Source organism: Hibiscus syriacus, unplaced genomic scaffold, assembly GCF_006381635.1.
Source record: "Hibiscus syriacus cultivar Baekdansim isolate YM2019G1 unplaced genomic scaffold, ASM638163v2 tig00109971_pilon, whole genome shotgun sequence".
NCBI lineage: Eukaryota > Viridiplantae > Streptophyta > Magnoliopsida > Malvales > Malvaceae > Hibiscus > Hibiscus syriacus.
The window spans coordinates 224,075-232,175 of NW_024062542.1; the positions used below are offsets into that span (position 1 = coordinate 224,075).

Below are 8,101 nucleotides of genomic sequence, written 5' to 3' on the forward strand. Positions count from 1 at the left end.
ATGGGCTCAGACAAGCTCCTCGTAACTGGTATCATAAGCTTCAACAATGCCTGTGTGATATGGGATTCCGGCCCTCTAGAGCTGATAGCTCTTTATTCGATCGTAGTTCGAAGACTGAGGTCACATATGTTGATGTGTATGTTGAAGACATTCTTGTCACAGGCTCCTCTGATAATCGGGTTAAAGAGGTTAAGAAGCAGCTTCACGATAAGTTCTCGCTAAAGGATCTCGGACTTGTCCACTATTTTTTAGGAATTGAAGCCGTTCATACAACAACTGGAATGTTTCTAAGTCAAAAGAAGTATGTGGAGGAATTGTTGCACAAGTTTAATGTACAAGCCAAACCAGTGGACACACCTTTACCTATTACTCCTAAGATGAGCTCGAAACATGCAGGAGCCCCTGTGGATGCTCAACAGTATCGAAGTGCGGTTGGTGCGCTATTGTATGTGTGTCATACCAGACCAGATATTGCATTTTTTTGTTCATAAGGTTGCATAGTTTATGCAGTCCCCTTGTGAAGCTCATTGGATAGGGATTAATCGCATTTTACGTTATTTAAAAGGCACGGTGGATTATGGGCTCTGGTTGATCAAGGGTCAAGGCCAACTTCATATCAAGGCATTTATAGATGCGGATTGGGGCAATGACCCCGATGATAGGCGGTCGATTTCTGGGTACTGTGTCTACCTAGGTAATCACCTACTGTCATGGAGTTCACGCAAGCAAAGGTCAGTGTCTCGATCCACTGCTGAGGCAGAATATCGTAGCCTTGCTGATACAACTGCTGAGGTTCTTTGGATAAAAGCAGTTCTCGATGACATGAATGTTGAATTGTCGCAACCTCCAATTATATGGTGTGACAATACAAGTACTGTTGCCATGGCTGCTAATCCGGTTGTGCATGCTAAAGTTAAACATGTGGATTTAGATGTTCACTTTGTTAGGGAAAAGGTCATGGACAAGAAACTAGTCGTCAACCATGTTCCAGCACAATGCCAAATTGCGGATGTTTTTGACAAAGCCGTTGATTACAAATCGGTTTCAGGAGTTACGCCAAAAGCTTAATGTGTTCTCGCTGCAAAGACTTCAGTTGCACAAATGTTGAGGTTCTTTATTGCTTGGAGAAGTTGAAAAGCGGGGTGAATGTTAAGAAGCAAGTTCTATCAGTTGGAAGGTGTGCCAGCTGGATCGGTTTGATGCTGCTTTTTGTAACTATTTTTTGTTGAAGGTTGTTAGGTGGTTAAGCTAGCTGTATATAGGGTTAAACTTACAGTGTTAATTCAACAATCAGCATGGCTATATTAATAGATCTTGGATAAGGCTAAACATCAATCTTTAGCCTACATTATGTTTTTCCTTTTTCTCTCATGATTTCTGGTTTTCCTGAACTGTGTACATCACAGTTTTAACAGTTAAAATAAACAAATTTAAAAGTAATGAACGAACTTGGTTTTGAATCAATATTCCCCTTCTTCCCTCTCTCTGGGGACAGCTCCAAACTGTTCCACCAAAATATCAGCAACTATAGGCACCAAGTCCTTGCAAGGGACACCTTTTTTATAAACTTGTCCCAAATGTGAGTCACTCCCAATCCTCCCTCCCAAGAATATATTCGCCCCTTCACATGGCTTCCCATTCTCATCCCTCGCCATGCACCCCATGAAACCGATATCCACGACTTGTACCTGATCGCACGAATTGGGGCAACCCGGTCCAATGCATCCTCAATGACTGTGCCACCGACACTAATCTTTATACCTCCTCTGTCACCTTCAAGGCCCTAACCTTCGTTTCGAAAATGGCTTGTCCACAGAATTGGTTCCCTGTACAGCGACTAGCCCTTTCATGAGAATGCTCGGCTTGGGCAAAAACCGGTCTTTCAATAGAGGCTCGTTAAGCAATGCTTCTATTTTTGAGTTCTCGACGTTTGGGATTATGATGTTTTCCTTCACAGTGAGTCTAAGTTCTCCCAAGCCATATGTGTCGGCTAACCGAGCTAATTTGTCCATGTCGTCGGCTTGGACTCGACCGATTGGAATGTGAATACCGACATAGCTAAAACCTTCTTATTTCTGCGGATGGACGCCGAGATAGTCTCTCCTTTCCCATTGCTTTTGAACAAAATCTTCAGGAGATGCTCTCTCTAACTCTTTTTGAGCCATTCTTTTGGCTACCTCCGATCTAAATACTTCAATGCCCTGCATTTGAACGAAGATTTTTGAGCCTGCAATCCTGGAAACAACTGAATACGGATACAAAAACCGAAACCAATGAAAGCAAAGTGTGTTACTCACTAGTTCATCAATCAGCCACATCATTCTTGTCTTTTGTCTATTGCCCCTGCAACCAAGATCCCTAAAGGCTTCCAACATAGCTTTGCACAATGGGATCACATCATCACCTGGGATCCAAGCATCAAGAGGAATGGTCTCATCGCATCTCTTGCTGCTAAAGAACCCACCCAGCAAATTGAATCCGAATCGTCAGTCTTTCGTGGGCGGCATGTAAGCAAGATCGTTGATGTGGGGATGTTCGTAAAGATCATGAGACCCCACAACACAAGCATTCCATTTCCTAGGCCTATTCAAACAAAAACATAACATCAAGAAACCAGACACATTATAGTTTTCTAGGAACCAATGATGTGCAAGGGAAAACTTACAAGTTGGCGAAGGCCGGATTGCCACCGGAATTGGCGGTAATGAATTGCAATAACAAGTTGGTATAAGGACGTGTATCGACGATCTCATCGGGGTCGATGCCGGCGAGAGGGTTGCCGACGGGGTTTCTCACATTGTCCATGCCACTTTGCAGGCTTGTCAAGCCTACTTCATCGAGACCATCGAGTATTTCAGGCACATAAGGCAACATAACTCCTCGTATTTGCCAGTTTTGCCTGGTTGTAACATCGGCACACCCTTCTTTCCCATATTTCCTTATCACGCTAGCTAAATATCGTGTTTGAGCACTCGTGGTTACTCCATTTGGCAGCTTCAATCTCATCATAAATCTCCCACCTGTCATCAATAACAGGAAGCAAAATTTCAACATAACCAATTTCAAGCCAAGAAAATTCAGATTAAAAGGTCAAAAATCAAGCCTTTACATTGATGCTTCCTGCGATGGAACAAACCGAGCCATTTGAGCCTAACATCGATGTCATCCTTTGTATGCTTAGCTTTATCAATCTCCACGATCGGTATCTTGGCGAGCTCTTCGATCCCTCCTTCCATGAAAAGCTTCAAAGGGTCTTTCTCAATCTTGACTTTCTCTTGAGGGTTGATGCCTTCTCTGAACTTCTCATTCAACACCAACTATACATCTCTTCTTCCACTCGGGCCTCCAATCTCACGGCGTCGGCGTGAACACGTGTTTGGGCGCCTGACAGAGGAAGTGGTGGATTGAAGTAGTTGTGGCGCGAAGAAACGAACTGAAAAGGAAGACATGGGTGATTTTAGTTGTTTGAAAAGGTTGGACTGATGGAATTGTGGTGGTGGAAGAGATAAGTGAAGAGGATGTAAGAATTTGGACATTTTTGTAATGGGGAAGAAGGGGGACCTTAAGGGCAGAGGAGAAGGTTTTTTCTGTTACTGTTTATGGACCGGGGACTCTTCGATTGTGTTAAGTTAAACTCGTAATCACGTTGTAAGAAGGAACCGAGAAACATGCAATGTCAATCGGTGGTTTTGTCTTTTACTTTAATTTAATTTCTTAAGTGATGATGTAATAGGGAAATGCTCATGTTGGTAATTTTAATATACGGTTAAAAAATATTACCGTTTGTATTATTATTTAAATAATAAAATCGGTTAAAAATTATCAAAAAATATTATTATTTTTATCGGGTTTGTTATTATTGGGCGCTTTATCGGATTTAGTAAAGCGCTATCAGTTTTTTATTTTTTTCTACCGGTTTTATTATTATTGGAAACTTTTACCGGAAATGTTAAGAAAATTGATGTTTTAAGTAAAAATAATAATGTTTTAGATAATTTTTTACCGATTTTATTATTTAAATAATAATAAAACAGGTAACACCTTATTTTAGTCTTATATTAAGATGTCATACCGTAGAATTTTCCGATGTAATGTCATTATTGTCAACAATATTTATTGACTTATTTAAGTAAATGGGTCAAGTATACAAATAGCCATGTTTTGTTTGAATCTATTTATTATTAGGATAAAATATATAAATGATTTTATGATTATAGGATAATGTTTTATTAAATTCATCGATTATTAAAATTATAAAACGATCTTTTGATTATTGAGTGTTATTTTATTGAGTATTTTGATTGTTAAAAGTTATAAAATAATCACTTTATTATTCATTATGTTCTAAATTTATCCCTTTTTGTTTAAGAAATGACGATACTTTAAGTCGAATGTCAACCTATTAAATGTGAAATGATAAACAGAATCTCAAAGGACTATCATATCTTATCATCATGTTAACGTTCAGCTTAAACAACCATCAATTTTTAACAAAAAGGGTGAGTTTGAAACATAATAAATAGTTATGTCACCATTTTGTAACTTTTAATAGTCGATGGACTTAATAGAATATCACCTTATAGTTAGGGGACTATTTGTGTACGTTATCTTTATTATTAAAAGTTATAAAATAATCTTTCGATTATGGTATTGGTTTATTAAGTGATCAAACTATTAAAAGTTATAAAATGATTATTTGATTATATATATGTTTCAAACTCATGTTTTTTTATGAAAAGCTGGATGATCGTCTGAGTTGAATGTTAACATGTTTAACTAGTATATAATAAAACTTGATCCTAAAATCATTTGAGTTATATTATGTGAATCAACTCTCTATTTACATTATATAAGTGAGTCAATGCTTAAAATATTATTTCGTCGAGTCATTATCTAAAAGCAACGCATAATAGATATAATCAAAATATGATTTTATCATATCTCATTTAACAAATGAACTCTCGACTTAGATGGTCATCAATGTTTTAACAAGAACGACGAATTTAAAACATATAAATAATCGAATGATCATTATATAATTTTTAATAATTAATTAATTTAATTAAATAATATTCAATAATCGATAAATCGTTTTATAACTTTTTAATAATTAAAATACTTAATAAAATAGCTTCTTATATTGGGATGATTATCTGTATACTTTACCTAAGCAAATATTGTGAAAAACAAGAGGTTAGAAAGAGGAGATCTTCGAAAATTATTTAAAAAACAGAACGAAAATCATAGCATTTGTTAAAGTTGTACCAGAAAACACAAGTGTTAATTTGTAGGATGGAAGTCAACATCCTCACACCAACTTGTTGTCCAATTTATTTTGGTTCGAATAGTAACGATTAAGAGAATGATAGAACTTTTATTATTAAATAATTGAAAATACTTCAAATAGATATTATTTTATAATCACATGTTTATACACCTATTGACGTCAGACAGAATAGTGATTATCCTGCAAGCGCTCCAACAGATGATTCACAAGAGAAAATTCGCCAAAAAAAAACCAGAGAAAAAAAGTCTCTAGGGTTTAATAAAATATTATCAAATCAAACAATGCCAAAATCAGTCCATAAGCCGGACTGTTATAGCCAAAAATCATCTTTATTCGAATTTTGCCAAAAATAGCAAAATCCCAAAAATCACTCTAAATTGAAATTCAAAATAAAATAAGCAATCTCCAAAAAATCCGGCCTAAATCGGATTTAAATTGACTTCCTAATTGACAATCGAAATATTACTATAAATAGTAAAAAAATATTTAAATCTAGTGTTTCGGAGGGGAAAACGGCAGAATTTGAGGTTGAAAAAAAGGTCACATGGAGCATAGCTCATATGGAGAGCGTGCGCGTCGAAAAGAGCTTTCCGGATTGGGGTCTTATGCGCGATTCTGACACCTGTAGCAAAAGTTATGGCAAAAAGACTGAAACATACTCAAAACGACCCCAATGAGGAACATGTCACAATCAATTCCCGTCTTTGCGCTGATCTGCCAATTCATGGTATCTCAGCGCCATCAAGGTGCAATCTGACAGCTCAGCATCATCTGTCTCGGATCCCCCTGTATCACCTATACATATACAATATTCGAATTTAAGATCTTAAGAATAATAAAAATCTCTCAACAATAAAATTATTTGGTCTATGCACAATTTTTTTTTTAATCAAAAGAGAACAAAAGGCCCCATTAAGCCAGTAAACCTAAAGCTGGGAAGTATAGGAAGATCCGACGTTTGGATCAAGGGCTCAAGAGGCTCCATCACCGGTAAAGAAGGAACAAATGAGGACTCAAGTCAATAATTGGCTTACAAAGCATCAAAGTGAGTAATGTCACCTTCATATCATGGGCCCTCTTTACTCCTATGGTGATCAGAGATTTAAATTATAATTATGATTATTTTTAATTGTGTTATATTTATTATAATTATAAATATAATAAATGTTATAATAATTATTGTGAGTATTGCGATCATAAATTATTTAAATGTAAACAATTTATTGAAAAATATAATAATTTTAATTATTGTAATAAATTATTGATTTTTTTAATATTATCATAACAAAACAATAACAAAACTATCGATCTATCATTATCATTTTCATTATTAATTGTTACTCATTAATTTGTAATCCATCAATATCGGTATGATTTCGCTTTATATTATTATTTTCAACAATATGATTTTGGACTGCGTTATTATCGCTATACAATGACAACTATTTCCATAGCATAACACTATCTAAATTCCTAATGGTAACGAAAACATCACTACTGAAATGAAACAATGTGAAGAAGCTGCAAAAGAAAAATCATGCAAAAGCGAACCATCATAGAATTGATGGAATCAACCCCCTAGTGGAGAGTGTAGACTAGGTCCATAAACAAATTGAATGTTTAGTGAGGTTTTCGGCCGAAAGTTTTGTTTATGTTTGATTATTTATTAAACAAACGAATATCAATATAATTTTTTATTCGATTAATTAAATGAATGAACAGGGCAAATTGTTCATTTGTTCATTTATATTCGTGAACGTTTGATAACATGTTCGTTTAAATTTCTTTTCATGTGTATTTCTTTTCATCACACGATTGATTGAAAAATAATATCCTAAATCTTTTAAATTTATGTAAGTTTACGTTTATTTATCATTTTAACGAACGAACATTGACGAACACGAACAAACTACATTACTTAACGAAACACAAACATGAAATTTTGTTTGTTTAATTGTTCGTGTTTATTTATTTATTCAATCAAATTTAAACAAATGAACATGAACATACCTCGTCCATATTCGTTTAGCTACTTTACGGGCCTAGTGGAGACCATGGCCTAACAACAGAAATAAGCGTTAAGGTTGTTACGACGAGCTAATGGCATAGAACAGACGACATCTCCAATGGGGAAGGCGAAGGTCAAACATTATTACTCCAAAAATGATCCCCTTCATATAAAAAAAAACGGTTGGTGGCTGACGAGTAGGACAGAAAGGGTTATAAAATGGGGGTAACAATTGATTACTCAACGACCAAACGGCTGACCGCCATGGAAGGTTTTCAAGTTCAACAACCTTTGCTATGAGTGGATAATATGGCTGGTCAGGACCTGACAAATAGAGGCTTGCAAATGGATACCATGTACTTTAACTCGGTTTAGTTAGAAATCGAATTAATAATATTATATTGATTTTGGATAAATAATTAATTGAATTATAACCTTAAAGACTAAATTGTAAACACAACCTAAATTTAGGCCATCATTATCATCATCGCACAATTTTAGCATAATTGAGGATTAAAACAAAATTAATATTACAAAATTTTGTAAAATGCTCTTTTAGTTTGAATGCAGAGTCCATCCAAGTTACAATTTCATAGTATAAAGTATATATATTAGTCGTACGTATCATAGTTATAATATTATATACAACTTTGTTTAGGATTGGTAAAAATATCGTACTTCGCTTATACGCCTGCATCACACAAATCTACGTAAAACAGAGGAAATCAGATAAGAATTTCAATTGCTTATAGTTTTAGGCAACATTGAGAATATTCCATTATGCGCTTTACGCTTATAATGTCATC

General features: G+C 35.2%; 1 pseudogene; it reads right to left on the reverse strand.

Annotated features, from left to right (window-relative positions):
- Positions 1–1,417: 1,417 nt before the first annotated feature.
- LOC120211209 lies at positions 1,418–3,464 on the reverse strand (annotated as a pseudogene).
- Between the last annotated feature and the right edge of the window lie 4,637 nt (positions 3,465–8,101).